Raw genomic sequence first — 16728 nt, forward strand, 5'->3', positions numbered from 1 at the left:
AGACTTCGCTGAATGGTTTGAAATGTCAATCTGTCATTATAGAACATATGGATAGGCTAACTGAAGGGTGTTAGAAACATAAAACACCATTTAGGCATTAAAATCTATAGCCGGGTCCATAAGCATGAAAAGTGTTCACATGGGCTTAAAGCAACTCAAAATTTGGAATGGACACTCAAATTGGGAATGCAAATTTCAGCGCCAACACATTGGTTCCAAACTTCTTCAATATTTGACAAGGACTTAGTTTTCTCAACATAAGCCTGGTACATTTACCTTTTGGTAGCCTCTCTTTCTTGAGATTTTCCCATTTGAAGCATCTCACTTCAAATTCTAAGTGTCTCTCTTTCTTAAGATTTGCTCATATGAAATCTCCCACTTCAAATTCTAAGTGTCTCCATTTTTGATTTGCATGCTTCTTATACTTGTCAGAGGTTCGTTGGAGTTGTTCTTTGACTTTATCATGGATTTCTTTTATGGTTGTAGCAAATTCTTCTCCTTAGGCACTAACTTGTTGCTGTGAACTCATATCTCTTAACTCAAAAATCCCTTTAGGATGAATACCATACACAACTTGAAATGGTGACTTTCCTGTACTTCTATTGATGGAGTCATTATATGCAAATTCATTTTGGGGTAGGATTACATCCCATTTTGCTGCATGTTTTCTTGTGAGTGTTCTTAACAAATTGCCCAAAGTTCTATTAACTACCTCTATTTGGTCATTAGTTTGAGGATGGTAGGTTGATGAGAATGATAAGTTGGTTCCAAGTTTCCTCCATAAAGTTCTCCAAAAATGTCTTACAAACTTCACATCCCTATCTGAAACTATGTTGAGAGGTATTCCATGAATTCTTATGACTTCCTTGAAAAATAGATCTGATATATGAGAGGCATCATAGGTTGACTTACATGGTAAGAAGTGAGCCATTTTTCTGAACCTATCTAGTACAAAAAATACACTATCATGCCCCTTTTGTGTCCGTGGAAGCCCCATTACAAAATCCATCGCTATGCTTTCCTAGGGTCTAGATGGTATTGGCAAAGGTTGATAAAGCCCGACATTTGCAGTCCTTCCTTTGGCCCTTTGACAAATCATACATGTTGCCACAAAGTTTCTAACATTAGTTTGAAGTTTAGGCCAATAGTAGTACCTTCTAACCAATTCTAAAGTTTTATCCAAACCAAAATGTCCACCCATTGTTCCACTATGCTTCTCTTTGATAATGTTTGTCCTCATAGAGCACCTAGGTACACATAGTTGTCCTCCTTTGAAAAGAAGTTTGTCTTGTATCAAAAAATTAGGAAAATCAACATGGTATCTTTCACCAAACTCCATACATACTTTGTAGATGTTGCCAAAATCTGGATCTGCTACACACATGTCCTTGAGTACTTCAATTCCCACACTTTTTAGCTATATCTGGGAGACAGTCAGATTCCTTCTACTAAGAGCATCAAAAACCTTGTTTGATATGCCCTTCTTATGCTTGATGGTGAATGTATAGGCCTATAAATACTCTATCCATTTCATGTGCCTATGACTTAATTTGTCTTGGGTATTTAGAAAACTAAGTGCTTGGTTATCGATATACACAACAAATTCCTTTGGCAACAAGTAGTGTCTCCACCTTTTGAGAGCTTGAACCAGTGCATAAATTTCTTGGTCATATGAAGAGTATTTCTGCTTGGCTTCATTGAGTTTTTCACTTGAGAAAGCCACTAGTTCTCCTTCTTGACTAAGAACTGCCCCTATAGCAACCTTGCTAGCATCACATTCTACTTGGAAAACTTTGTTAAAATTAGGTAAAGAAAGAATTGGCTGCCCACTAACCTTTTTCTTAAGCAATTCAAAAGCTTCATTTGTTGATTGACTCCATGCAAACTTACACTTCCTTCCTCCTTTAATAGTTTCTAACATAGGAGCACATATATGACATAATTTTTTTATGAATTTCCTATAAAATGTAGCAAGACCATGAAAGATTCTAACACCTCCAACTATTCTTGGGGGTGGCTAGGATAGTATAGCAGTTGCCTTATCTTTATCCATCTTCAAGCTACCTTGGGAGATCACAAAACCAAGATATGTTAGCTCCTCTTGCATAAACAAACATTTTTCCAAATTTATTACCAATTTCTCCTCATGAATTCTTCTTAAAACCATGTCAATGTGCTCTAGGTGTTCTTCCTTTGTCTTGTTGAAAATTAATATTTCATCTAAATATACTATGATGAACTTACCATTGAAGTCTTTGAGTATTTCATTCATAAGTCTCATGAAGGTACTAGGAGCATTAGAGAGTCCAAATGGCATTACCTTCCATTCTTATAATCCATCATTGGTTTTGAATGCTATCTTCCACTCATCTCTAGCTCTTATCCTTATTTGATGGTAGCCACTTTTTAAGTCAATCTTGGAGAAATACTTTGGACCTCCCAAACAATCAAGAAAATCTTCAATTCTTGGCATTGGAAACCTATATCTGATTGTAATATTATTAATGGCTCTAGAATCAATGCACAACCTCTAGGTTCCTTCCTTCTTTGTTGCCAAAATAGCATGTACAACACATGGGCTTAAGCTTTTCATAATCAAGCTAGAATCAAGTAACTCCTTTACTTGTTTAGCAATCTCCTCATTTTGTTTTGGTGTCATCTTGTATGCAGCCTTATTGGGTAAAGTAGCTCTAGGAATGAAATCAATACAATGACTAATGTCTCATATAGGTGGTAAATACTTTGGCATACCTTCGAAAATCAAATCTTCATATTTATCCAAAAGTTCTTTCACTTCATTAGGAATTGTCTTCTTTGTTTCAACCTCCTTTCTATCATTTCCAGTGGGTTCTTGTGGTTGTGGTTTAGCAATCAAAAGAAAACAAGGCTTAGGTTTAACCTTCATGTCTTGTAAGAATTCCTTTTTATCAACCATCATAATTGTGGCTTCCCTCTTTTTATTTTCTTCCACTTCTTCATGATCAACAATTGGAATCAATCTAATCACCTTTCCATCCTTTTTGATGGTGTATATATTGAGTTTTTTGTCATGTTGTGCCTACAAATCATACTGCTAGGGCCTACCAAATAATAGGTGGCATGCATTCATGTCAACTATATCACACAAAATTCTATCCTTATACTTTCCAATCTGAAAATCAACCCATGCTTGCTCATTTACAAGAGTTTGTTGACCCTTTGTTAGCCATGAAACCTTATAAGAAAAAGGATGAGGTATCCTCCTAAGTTTTAACTTCTAAACCATCTCAAGAGAAACTAAATTCTCAGTAGATCTTGAGTCAATAATGACTTTACATACCTTACCTCCAGATTTGCAAGTAGTCCTAAAGATAGTTTTCCTTTGTGGTGGTTCCATGGTAGTAGGCACTTTCAAAAGTGTTCTTTTCATCATTAAACTTTCTCCTCTTTTAGGTACACTACTTGAGTTTTGAGTTAGCCATCTCCTTCTCTTGGTATACATCATCTTGTACCAAATGTGTTCTTTTTTCACCTTGTGGTTCCATGGTAGTAGGCACTTTCAAAAGTGTTCTTTTCATATTTAAAATTTCTCCTCTTTTAGGTACACTATTTGAATCAGCCATCTCCTTCTCTTGGTATTCTTCATCTTGTACCAAATGTGTTCTTCTTTCACCTTGTGAACTTGAACTTGCTCTATTCAGACACCAAGATGCATAATGTCCCTCCTTATTACAATTGAAACAAATAATCAGACTTGCCCTTCTACCACCAAATCCACCTCTTGAACTATTTCTTCTACCTCTAAAGTTACCTCTAAAATTTCCTTTGCTTTGACTGGTTTCTTGCTTTATCTCCTTATGATCTTCATGGTTTTGTCCTCTTCCTTGGAAATTTCCTCTTCCCCTTTGATTTCTTCCTCTTCCTTAGCTATTTTTTTTTTGTCTTCTTTTCAATTTGGCTTCCACCTTAAATGCTAGTTGATAACACTTCTGTATTGTATCAGGACATAATAAATTAAGTTCTTCATGAATGTTCAACCTCAATCCATCGAGATATCTAGCAACTTTTACACTTTCACCTTCACTCTACTTTTTCCTCAAGCTTAATTTTTGGATTTCTTTAGTATAGATAGTGACATCTAGCTCCTTTTGTCTTAAACTTTGTCTCCTTCGATGAAGTTGGATTTCATAATCCTCAAGTAAGTATGTTTCTCTCACCTTGGCACACATCCTTTAACCATAAAATTATCATGTTCTTACCTTCATTGACCCTTTCTCCTTGAGTGAAATTCCACCAAGTGAGGGCTGGTCCCTTCAACTTTGACTTAGCAATTTTTACCTTGTCCTTTTCTACTATATTTTCAAATTCAAAATGATTGTTCAAGGATTCTATCCAATCCACAACAGCATTAGCATCCATCTTTCCCAAGAAGATGGGTAGGTCACCTTTGGCATCCTTCTTACCAACTCTTTCAAGGGCTTCTATGAAGTATCTCTAGTCTGTAGGTAAGTTAACCACCTCCTCCTCAGGGGTATCCTCTTCTTCCCCTTCTTCCTCTTGCTTTGAGGAAACCTTTGTTCTTTTTTCCATCTGGCCCTTCATCTTATCAAATTCATCTAATAACCACTTATTGATTTTCTCATGTTCTTGCATCTTCTTTGCTAGTTCAGCATCAGTGACCATGTTTGATGTTTCAGCTTCTGACTTTGATCTAGACATAAAATCTAATTGTCTCAGGAGCTTTCCCCAAGCTTTGATACCAAAAATGATGCAAAGATAAACTCAAAAGAAGCAAAAATAAAAGGAACTAGCAACAAAAAGAGATAGATAATAATTATTCTTCTAATTAATTTATCAAATGGACAATATATATACTTTCTCTTCTACTTATTTCTTCTTCCCATAATTTTATATCCAAAAACTTGTCCCTAAACCTAAAAACTCTATTTATAATAGGGAAGAATACTCTAGATTAGTATAGAATAGGGAAGAATGAGCCCACAATGATCTGTATGAATCCCAAGAAAATATCTTATCATAATGACAAAATCGAGATAAATTCTTCATGCAGAAATCAAGTCCAAAATATTTTATGTGGGTGCTCCTGCACCACTTAGGTCCTCAATTTTTGTGTGAAAACCCTAGATAGGGTTGGTGTGAGCAATAAAGGTATATAGACTATTCCAATCATTTTACTTTAGTAGCTTTGTATTTTCTACCTTGAGTTTTAGGTGTAAGTATGTCTGGTGTCTTTTGGGATGGTGTTTGTGCAATTGATAAAATATGTGGAGAATCAAAAGCCATATTGTTATGATCTATTTCTAGAAGTGGCACTAAATCATTCTTTATGTTTTCATCATGCATGCTGCTTTGTATAGGAAAAGGTGTTTGTATACCATGGCCTGGTTGGTATAAAATGGTCTCATCAGGTATGATGTTGCAAGGAGGTTGAAGAGTGTCAAATTATTCTACATCCAAAGCATTAAATTTTGTAATTAAACTTTCTAATTAAGGATTATATACTTGACTATCCTTCAAACCACTCTACTAAATTTGGTCAATCTACATGGGATCGACTAGGTTGGAAACTAGTTTTGGGGAGTCACCATCAATGTGAAGATCTTATAAATTATGTAAGCTATCTAAGCTATCATTTTGGGAGGCTATACAAATGAATTCATCCTTCTCATGCATCTTGTGTGCTTTTTCTTTAGACCCTACTATGTAATTAGTTTATTGAGTCATCTTGCAATGCAAATATTTATATGAAGGAGGTTCACATTCCTAGCATATGAATTCTTCTATAGCTAGACACACATCTTCTTTGATTGAAACTTTGTGAATCATATTTTGAGGCAAGGGTAATCAACATCTCCTTGGCCATGCTTTGTAATTGCCAACCAAAGAGTGCATTAGACTTCAAGCTTATGTATTGCATTGGAATTTTTATTGGGTGGTCTTGTAACATCAGTTCATGTGTAAAATCTTTAATAGTTTTAGTAGGAATGCTACTGTCATCAAACTCTTGATTTTGAGATAGTGTGGAGTGAGATCTTGGTGCCAAGAAGAATATTTTTTTACTCTATCCATGTGTTTCAAAGAAGCTCCTTTGAGTGAGATTAAAATATCAGTTATAAGCTCTTGTAGTTGAGAAAAACTCCAAAGATCCTTTGCCAAATGTTTGGTAACAAACAATATCCTTCCGACTTGTGGAGGATGCCAATAGTAAAAATGAGACATTAGTGACCCCATTATTAATGAGGATGTGATCATTGTGAGGAGTAAGTGAGCATTGTTCAGGGTTGGAATGAAAATCTTTGCAAACAAAAACTTATTAATGAAGGGGGGGCATACATTGTGTATCAAAATGCCTTAGATGGTTTTCAAATCTATCCATAAAAGAATCATCTTGAACACAAACTTCATGTTCCAATTTTCTCCATTTAGAGATGATGAAGAGCTTTTGAGGCATAGGTTTAGATGATTAAGGAGAAATCATACTCTAATATCATGGTGAAGGAGGTCACAAAGAACCAAATCGTGCTTAATAAAAATCCTCGAACTATTAGCTAGATTTTCAATAATATGAGGATCTCTATATTCTAATGGTGAAGCTGGAAATGAAACCCAAAAAGACATAAAAGTGTAGAGGGAAGAATCAGGTGTGAAGTTAGGAACCCAAAAAAGAGTAAAAAGGCCTGATCCTTTGGAGAAGCAACCTTTGAATTTGTGAGCTATGAGAGCTATTAGTCTTAGAAACTCCACCAATGGAGAAACATAATGGTCTGACAATGTAATGGAAGGGTGTTGCTAATCAGAAGGAAAAGGACCCTGAGATTGATTAGTTGGAGTGTCCATTGATTGCTTCTTTCTTCAAAATTTAGCATTAGATTTTGACTTGAAAGGGGTTTGAAAACCATTCCCAACCTTCTCTTTGTCGCCTTCATGATTCGCTAATGTTGCCACCTTCTTTGAAAAAAGAATGTTATTAGGATGTACAAGAAATCTTGGTTTGGAGAGATAAATGGTGTTAGGCAGTGACACATAAGATGGGAGATATTGAAAACTTGCATTGAGTGAATCTTAGACTTGTAGACTATCTTCCTATTCATTATTAGAATTGAAAAGTGAACAAATATGAGAAGCCAATGGTTTACTCGTACACATGTCAAAAATAGGTTATTTCAAAAAGGTTGTTTGGGGTTGATGAAGCTTTTTAATGTTTCCTTTTAAGACATTCTTACTTAGCCCATTGGTAAAGAGTCATTCCCCTTTCTTAGAAAAACCATCATCTACATATTTGATTTGTTCCTTCCTTTATTGGTTTTCTCGCTCAGGAACATTTTAAAATCTTTTTTCAATTTTTTTTGCAGATTTTGTTGTGCATTTAGGACCTCACAAATCCCATACCACATTCCTAGCTATTAAATCCTGATCCTTAGATGTCTCTCCAATCTCAAAGACTATTAGACCTTTAAATAATGTTGAACCCTTGTGTACATGATGTTTCTTAGTCACTGACACTTTGTGACAAGCCTCTGTGGGGGCCTTACCCAAAATGCCTCAACCAGAGTCAAAATCTTTTAGAATTGATTTGGAATGTAATCTTGGTTTTTGGATATGAAATCTTGTATTAATAAAGAAAGGCTTTGTTGGTTGGACTATATCCTTACCTATATTTTTTTCCCTAAAATAATGATGACCCTCGAGAGGTATTAATCCCATTTCTAGTTTGTGTCTATGAGTATCAACATTCTTTGCAACAAATGAAATTTTTTTGAAGCCTGTAATAGTCGGTTCCATTGCCTCTTCTTTGTATCACTTTGGCAATCTCTTTCCTAGCCTCCACAAGATGATCAAAATTGAAGTGGTCGTAAGTATGATCAATATACGTAAAATTCAAGTTCTTGACCTTATAGAAAATTGTTACGTAAAATAAAGTCTAAGCATTAGCAAGCATTCACTACTTGCTATATATGATGTAAAAAATGAGTAATATCATTTTTTGTGCTTGGATGAAGCATGGAAGAATTGTGTATTCTTGTCCCCTTCCTTGAGCTATAGCTCTTGTGATTTCTACCTCCAGAACTCCTCCTCATGATGATAACTATTCACCATCTATTTGTAGTTGTTTTTGCTTTGTAAAAGTGTGTTGATCCATACACTGATGAATACTAATTTCATTAATTACTAAAAGTTATAGTTTTATCATGTTCTTTTGCTAGAAGATGTTTTCTAAACTGTTACGTTGCAAAGTTTGACAAGGCCTTTAATATGCTTTAGTTTCCTTGAAAATTGGTATATCTTAGTTCCATTAGTCTTGGGTGTAGAATTCCACCATTGCTACAAATGAGGAAGAAAGGTTTGATGTTGAAGTCACATCCTTTCAAATTTGAATGAAATTTTGTGACTGTGCAAAAAGAGTAAAGATGGGCTAGCAATATTGAACACAATGAGAAAATGATCTGATTTAGATATTGATAATATTTTTAATTTGAAGGTGAATTTTTGAAGTTTCCATTCTTGTGAGATTTGAAAATTTTGTAATGTATCAGCTATTTGAATAAAGCCAACTCTTTTTTAGTCCAAGAGAAAAAACCCTTAGACGATAGAATATCTAGTAGGCTGTTATCTATGACAAAAGTAGTAAAGTCTTGCATTGTTTTAGGTGGAAAAATACCTCCACACTTCTTTGTAGAACTGATGATGTCATTAAAATCATCCCCAATTAAAATATTATTTTTATCAAGATGTTGAATGTTGAAATTAATGATGCCCATAGTCTCATTATATCTTGGGTTGAAGAGGGGCCATAAACATTAATTAGAATGAAAGGTGTGTCAAAATGGGTGACTTTGAAGACTTAAAAGTTAGAATTTTTCTCAATAGGTTTACGTTGAATGGTTTTTGGATTCCATAGAATATAAAGTCCACCTAATGCACCAACACTTTTCTAATGTGTATACTTCCATAGCTGGTATTTACCAATAGATTTGGAATATATCTCTTGTGACATTTTTGTCTCTTGCAACAATACTAGGTTAGCCTTCAAAGAGCCAAGATGGTTCTTCATCCTTAAGCTCTTGTTAGAGGAATTAATGCCTTTCACATTCAATGAGACAATCTTCATCATTGACAAGAAGAACACTTTGTTCTCCTTGTCAATCTTTTCACTAATGCGAACTTGCCATATACTGTGCTTTGGGTTCCTACCTTAATTTCCTCTTTAGTGGTGTAAGAACACCTATGACTTGGGTCCTCAATTTTGGTGTGAAAACCCTAGATAGGGGTAGTGTGAGAAATATAGCTCTAGAATAGACTTAGTGTTTGTTTTTAGCCCTTTAGAGCATGGGTGTGAAGTAAAATGCACAGTTTTGTAGCCAAATGCCAAAGTTGCTTGGTATGAGAAAAATGTTGCTAGATGTGTCAAAAGTTGTCAAATGGTTAAAATAGTCAACTGGGGGTCAATAGGGATTTAAATGACTTGGAATATGCCTAAATACTCCTAATCCACCATTTTCAACCATGGGAAGAACTTGGAAGAAGTTAAGCTACAAAATTGTCAAAATGTTGCAAAGTTGTCAAGTTGTAATTTTGCAACTTTGACAACTTTTGTGAGAAACTTTTGCAAGATATGTAAAAATCCATTCAGGTGGTTATCCATGACCACCAGTTGGTTGAGCATGATGTATCACGGATAAATAATCTCATTCAATTCAAGAGAGAGGGTTGGATGTTGGCATTTGTTTAATTGCTAAAGAAAACCTAATGAATTTGATGGCACTATGATCATAGACATTGGCATCTTGTTCTAGATGGATTTTTTTTTGAAGTTTCTTGGTTTCCAATTGATATATTAGTTAATTTTTCACCCTTTTACATGATCTATAATTGGTGTGATTATTAGGGAAGAGTAGAATAAAAAATTTCAAAGAACTACTAGTTCACTGGCATGTACTATGTTGTTCAAGGAAAATGGGGTCTAACTAAAATCCCATGGTTGGATCTCCATGGACCTTTACGATATTTTACTACACTCATTTTAAAATGTACCATAAGTAGGGGATACAAAATTAAAGTTTTCTTTTTTTAAGGACAAGCAAGACTGGTGAAATCCTGGCTAAGTGTTGTCATTGTGAATGCATGAAAAACTTGCATGGGTGTATAGCTTATAGAAGATGAGTCATTGAATATTTTTAAGGAATGTGTGTAGTATAGATATTCCAAAGGAAAAGTGATGAGCAATCCATTTGTAAGTATTTGTAAGCCTAAAATTTGAAACTGGTTCATAAGTGTTGAATTACCCTATAAACCCTCCAATATAGGGTTTGGCCATATGACAAGTTTTTAGTGAATTGAAACCCTAGAAATATCAAAGAGATTTGAAAAGAGAATTCCAAATCCCCATTATAATCTTGCATTGTTAAGAAATTTTTGGATAAAATCTCAAAATACTAAGTTAGGAGGAATAATTGATGATCTAATAAGCCTAGAAGTAGTTGAATGATACTTGGTGAAATCAAGTAGGAATAATGGATTTGAGAAGATTTAAGGGGATAGAAAACACTCCCTTGGACTACTGGAACATGTCTCTGCACTGCTGCAATGTGGATTATAACCAAGGAAGCACATTTCATGTATGAGCCTTGTGGGGACAAGATGAGCAAGAAGCAATAATGATAGATAGTCTAGGAAGAAAAATAACTTGACCTTGTTGGAAGGTGTAGAATTTGAAAAGTAGCTTGGATAGATGAACTCTTAGGAGAAAGTTTCATTGGACCCTACCTAGACTATTCCTATCATTTAGCTTTAGTATCTTTGGATTTTCTACTCTGAGTTTTAGGTGTACTTATGCATGTTGCCTTTTAGGATGGTGTTTGTGCAATTGATAAAATATGTGGAGAATCAAAAGCCATATTAAATTCTGATCTCTTTCTAGAAGTGGTATTGAATCATTCTCTATGTTGTCATCCTACAAGATTCTTTGTATGGGAAAAGGTGTTTATGTACCATGGCCTTGTTGGTATAAAGTGGTCTCAACAGGTATCATGTTGCAAGGAGGTTGAAGAGTGTCACATGATTCCACATCTAAAGCATTAAATTTTGTAATTAAACGATCTAATGGAGGATTATGAACTTTATTTTTCTGCAAACCACTCCACTGAATTTGGTCAATCAACATGGGATCAACCAAGTTGGAGACTAGTTTTGGGTTGTCACCATCAATGTGAAGATCTTGTAAATTATGTAAGCTATCTGAGCTGCCATATGGGAGGCTATACAAATAACCTCCTCCTTCTCATGCATCGTGTGTGCTTTTCATTTGGACCCTATTCTATAATTGGTTGATTGAGTCATCTTCCAATACAAATATTTATGTGAAGAAGGCTCACATTCTTGGCATAAGCATTCTTGTCTAGCTAGACACATATCTTTTTTGAATGAAATCTTGTGAATCATATTTGAGGAAAGGGTAATCAACATCACATTCTTCATACTATGCAATTTCTTATCAGAGAGTGCATTAGAATTCAAGACTATGTATTGCAATGGAATTTGTATTGGGTGTTCTTAAAACATTAGTTCATGTATCAAATCTTTAATAGTTTTTGTAGGAATGCTATTGCCATTGAACTCTTGATTTTGAGATAGTGTGGAGGAAGGTTTTGGGGCTAGGAAGAATAATTTTTCCACTCTATCCATGTGTTTCAAAGAAGCTCCTCTGAGTGAGATTAAAAGACCAGATATAAGCTCCTATAGCTGGAAAAAAACTCCAAAGATCCTTTGCCAATTTTTTGGTAACAAATAGTATCCTTCATGCTTGCGGAGGATACCAATGGTAAACATGAGACATTAGTGACCCCATTATTAATGAGGGCTTGTACATTGTGAGGATAAAGTGATCATTATTAAGGGTTAGAATGCAAATCTTTGTAAACAAAAACCTTTCATTGAAGGGGGGGGGGGATTGACACTATGTATTAAGATGACCAAGATGGTTTTCAAATCTGTCCACAAGAGCCTCATCTTGAACAAAAACTTTATGTTCCAATTTTCTCCATTTATATATGATGATGAGATTTTGAGGCATAGGTTTAGATAGATTGAGGAGGAAGATTACTCTAACATCATGGTGAAGGAGTTCATAAGGAGCCAAATCATGCTTAATAAAAATTGCCAAAATGTTTTAGCCAAAGTTTCAATAATATGAGGATCTCTATAATGGTGAAGCATGTAATGTAACCCAAAAGGCATAAAAGCGTCGATGGAAGAATCAGGTTTGAAGTTGGGAACCCAAAAAAGAGTAAAAAGGCTTGATCCTTTGCAAAACCAACCTTTGAATTTATGAGCAATGAGGGTTGTTTGTCTCAGAGACTCCACCCACGGAGAAACATAGTGGTCCAAAAATGTAATGGAGGGGTGTTGATGATTAGAAGGAAGAGGACCCTAAGCTTGATCAATTGGAGCCTCCATTGATTTCTTCTTTCTCCACACTTTAGCATTAGATTTTGACTTGAAAGGGGTTTGAAAACCATTCCCAACCTTCTCTTTGGCACCTTTATGATCCCCTGATGTTGTACCCTTCTTTGACAAAGGAATGTTATTAGGATCTCAAAAAAATCTTGGTTTGGAAAGATAAATGGTGTTAGAAAGTGACACATAAGATGAGAGCTATTGAAAACTTGCATTGAGTGAATCTTGGACTTACAAAATGTCTACCTGTTCATTATTGGAGTTGAAAAGACAAAAAAAAGGGAAATTTAGTGGTGTACCTATAGATATTTGGAATGTTATCTTGGTTTTTGGAACCTAAACTAAACTCTAAGCATTACCAAGCATTCACTGTTTTCTATATATGATGTAAAATATGACTAATCTCATTTTTTATATGACTAAAGACAAATATAAAGAAGCATATCTCAATTACAAATATAAAATACAAAATAATTTTTTACATATAAAATTTATCACATTGACTCTCATTTTTCATAAAAGTCATATATCTAAAATCCAAATACAAGAACCCTTAATTTAAAATTTAACATTACCATTTAAAATTTAAAACATACTATTTTAAATTTATTTGTTGAATAAAAATAATAATTAGCAAGTTATATATTACTTCTTTAATAATTTACTATAAATAAGTCATGATAAAAAAAAGATATGTTCATTTTGAAAAATCAACATTCAAAGTTAACTTATATTATACTATTTTGTAACACATATTATGATACTAAAATATTATATAATACATAATTGAAATATAATAATCCTAATATATACATCTATCTTATTGTCTTTCATTTACTATATCTATTAAAAATTATAGTAATTAATAATTATTTCTATTACAATACATTTCAATTGGCAAGTATATGCCACTATGTAACACTTGTTACAATATATATTTTTAGATTAATTATTATTATTTGTTAAGGTTGAGTAGACTCAAACCCAAGATCTCCTAGATAATAGACTCACACCATACCATTGTATTGTGGGCTATTATCTAATATAATAATATAAATATAAATATAAATATAAATATTTATAAGTTTTTAATAAATTCTAAACTAATTATTTTTAATAGGTTTCATTTTTTATAACTTTTTACATAGTTTTTATTATTATATTTATTTTAAATACATAGTTAATGCTATAATTAAATTAGCATGTTGATGGTCTTTCGAGGGATCATTATCCATTTGAAATGGTCAAAATAAGTGTCATGGATTTTTCTTGAGAAAGGGCGAGCCTAAATCAATTTCATTAGAGTCTCAAAGTGAAACATGGGGCCATCTTTAATTGGAATTGTTGTTCAAGATGGGACAAGTAACATTATATGATAGGTGCAAGAAGTTTGATAGGCAAGATAAATAATGAGCAATCAAAATGGAAAAATCTATACAAGTTTCCAAATTTCATTTGGAAGTATAGAGTTTGGTATCTTAACAAACAAATTTGACGGATTAAAGCTCTATTGGGATCCTTTGAGGACTTTAAAATTGCTCATGTGAGGAGAAGGGAGTGAGGTTTCTAACCTAAATCAAATGTAGGAGTCCACTTCAAGAATAAGGAAAAGAAGAGTTTCTTGAGGAAATTTAGAGTATAGATGGGAATAATTTTGACTGATGAGGTGGCAACAAAATCAAGTGGGAGAGGATGATTTTTGAGGTAGACGCTTTTTGGCCAAGTTGAGATTTATATGGATTTAATTTGGGACCAATTCATTGAAAGTCTAATTTAAAATTTAAATTTAGATGATCTCCCTCCAAATTGGTGTTGTTAGGATGAAAGTTATTTCTAATCTTGACTTGGCATTCATATAACATTTTGTATGTAAAGAGTGGTAAGTACATGAAGATCAAGAGAAGATATGATTCCAATTAATTCAACACTAGAATATTCGAGAGGAACAAATGATGGCTTGTGGATTATAAAGGGAATACCATCTATTTTCTTTCTTACATTTGGTTGTGTCTTTATTATCTAGGTATATCGGGGTGCATATTATTTTTACGAAGATAGGCATGGAGGCTAATTTTTATCAACATATGAACAATTAGTTGTAATCTTTTAAGGTGGGGGGGGGAGGGAGGGGGCGGGGGGTGGTTATCCCAAAGTGAATGAGATGCATCTTTCTATTTGATGAGCCCTAATTCTGGCAATGCATGGATGTGATTTTTGGTGAAGAGTTCATGAAGATAGAGCATTATTTTAGGTCCAATATTAACATTTTGTCTACATTCTAGGATAGGCTCTTCAACTAAGGTTGAAGGAGGAGGCTTGATGGGAAATGAGAACTTGTGTGAAGCCTCGATGAGTAAGTGAGATGTTATCAATTTTAGCAATGGAAGAACTAGATGTGGGTTTGAGATTAGAAGAATTATTATAGAGATTAGTGGAAGGAATGACTCAAAGAAAAAAAGCCCATTCTATATGGAGCACTACAAATCATAACGAATTTCTAATTTGGAAAGCTAAGGAAAGTTGGGGTCTATTAAAGGAATTATTGCACCTATTAGAAGAAAAGAAATGTTAGAATTAATAGAAAAAGGATTGCAAAGAAGGCTCAACTGGAAACTAAAGGTGGTCTCTTCATTCCTTAAAATTCCAAGGATTTTCTTGCAAGGCCAAAGTCAACAATTAAGTAGCTTCAATGGATTTTTTTCCCATCTATGGTGGTTATTTTAGTGTTGGTCACTTATAAATTTTTGTTTAGGTTTTGACCCAATTTTGTTAATTAAAAGATTCGGGAATGTTGTGACGTGGAGCCTAATCAAACTTGGAGGTTAATTTTTCCACACTTTATTTGGAGCGGTCTCTCCCCAAATTTTACTACAGGGGTTTGGGGCCAGCACTCCCATAATCTTAAAAATTAATGGCTTGTTTAAAGTTCTACAAGTCTTGTTAATTTGAGAAAATATATTTCACCTAATTTTATCTTTCATGTTGCAAGTGTAAGAATCGAGGAAGCATGGGATAAGCTTTTATAATGGATGAGATGAGGGGATACACACATGATAGTGAAAATTTCAACTTGGATCCCTAGAACTTTCCTACAACTCAAGATTATGTAAGTAAATAAAAGGAGTAAGAGAAGGTAAGGATTGTGGTATTAAGAAGAAGGATGCACACTTAGTGTTCAACTTTTTGGGGAAGCTTCATTGAGAATATGTAACTTTTTTTACTTCCAAATTTTAGGCTCATTGGTTGATAGTAGGGAGTGCATACACCACACCATCATTTGATTATTTTTAGGGATGTTGATTCTTGATAAATCAAAGTTAATCACCATAGGCATTCTTAATTCATTAAAGTCACATGTATTGTTGGTTATTAATGGCAAAGGATCCACATGAAGAAAAATAAATTATAGCCTAAGCTACATAAGGATAATGCACACTACTCTTCCTCTTCCTCATAAAGGAGTTTCTTCATCCCATCCTAAAGGAGAATCATTTAAGAAGGATATACTTGTGCATATTGCAAGAATAATGAACATGAAAAACATCATTTCTATAAGAAGGATTTTGATGAGTGGAAGAATCATCTTGAGAAGAGTAGAATCAATTTTCCTTCAAGAATGTGTACTTCAAATTCTTCACAAAAAACAAATTTTGATAAGGAAAAGAGTCACACGTTGCTATGGGATATCATACATATACTAATCTAATTGAGAAAGGATCCATTGATATTAGGAAGGGAACCCTTCATGATGTATTATGTGTAATTCCCTTGACCAATAATCTTCTTTCCATCTATCAAGCCACTCATAGTGTAGCAAGGAATACTATGGAGTTCATTGCTGACTTAATTATAATAAGAAACTTGGAGAGTGGAGCAATCATTGCTATTGGGTGGTGGATCATGTATCTCAGTTGTACTCCTTTTTAGAATTTGTTCCTATTGATGATTGTGACTCTCTACATGATGATTACACTTTTAGTGTGAATTCAAATAGCGAGGAGAATTTTGATTACGTGAACTTGGGTATACTCACATGTGATCAAGTTCTTGAGCCTTGCATCCCATCACCTCAAACATCTTGCTCTTGATGATGTTTATGTTGATATTTTTTTGGCTTCCATTGATTTAGTGCAATGTGCCAAGCACAATTCCTTGGGATGAATACTTGAATTACATTGTAGGTTTGTCTATAGTGTATCTTGTAGATTTGGAGACACCATTGATGATATTCATCTTTTCTCTAATGAGGATGATCCTTATTTAGTTTTTGTGAGG

The sequence above is a fragment of the Cupressus sempervirens genome, chromosome 3 (assembly GCF_028749045.1).
Source record: "Cupressus sempervirens isolate cs-2001-9-10 chromosome 3, ASM2874904v1, whole genome shotgun sequence".
Taxonomy (NCBI): Eukaryota; Viridiplantae; Streptophyta; class Pinopsida; order Cupressales; family Cupressaceae; genus Cupressus; species Cupressus sempervirens.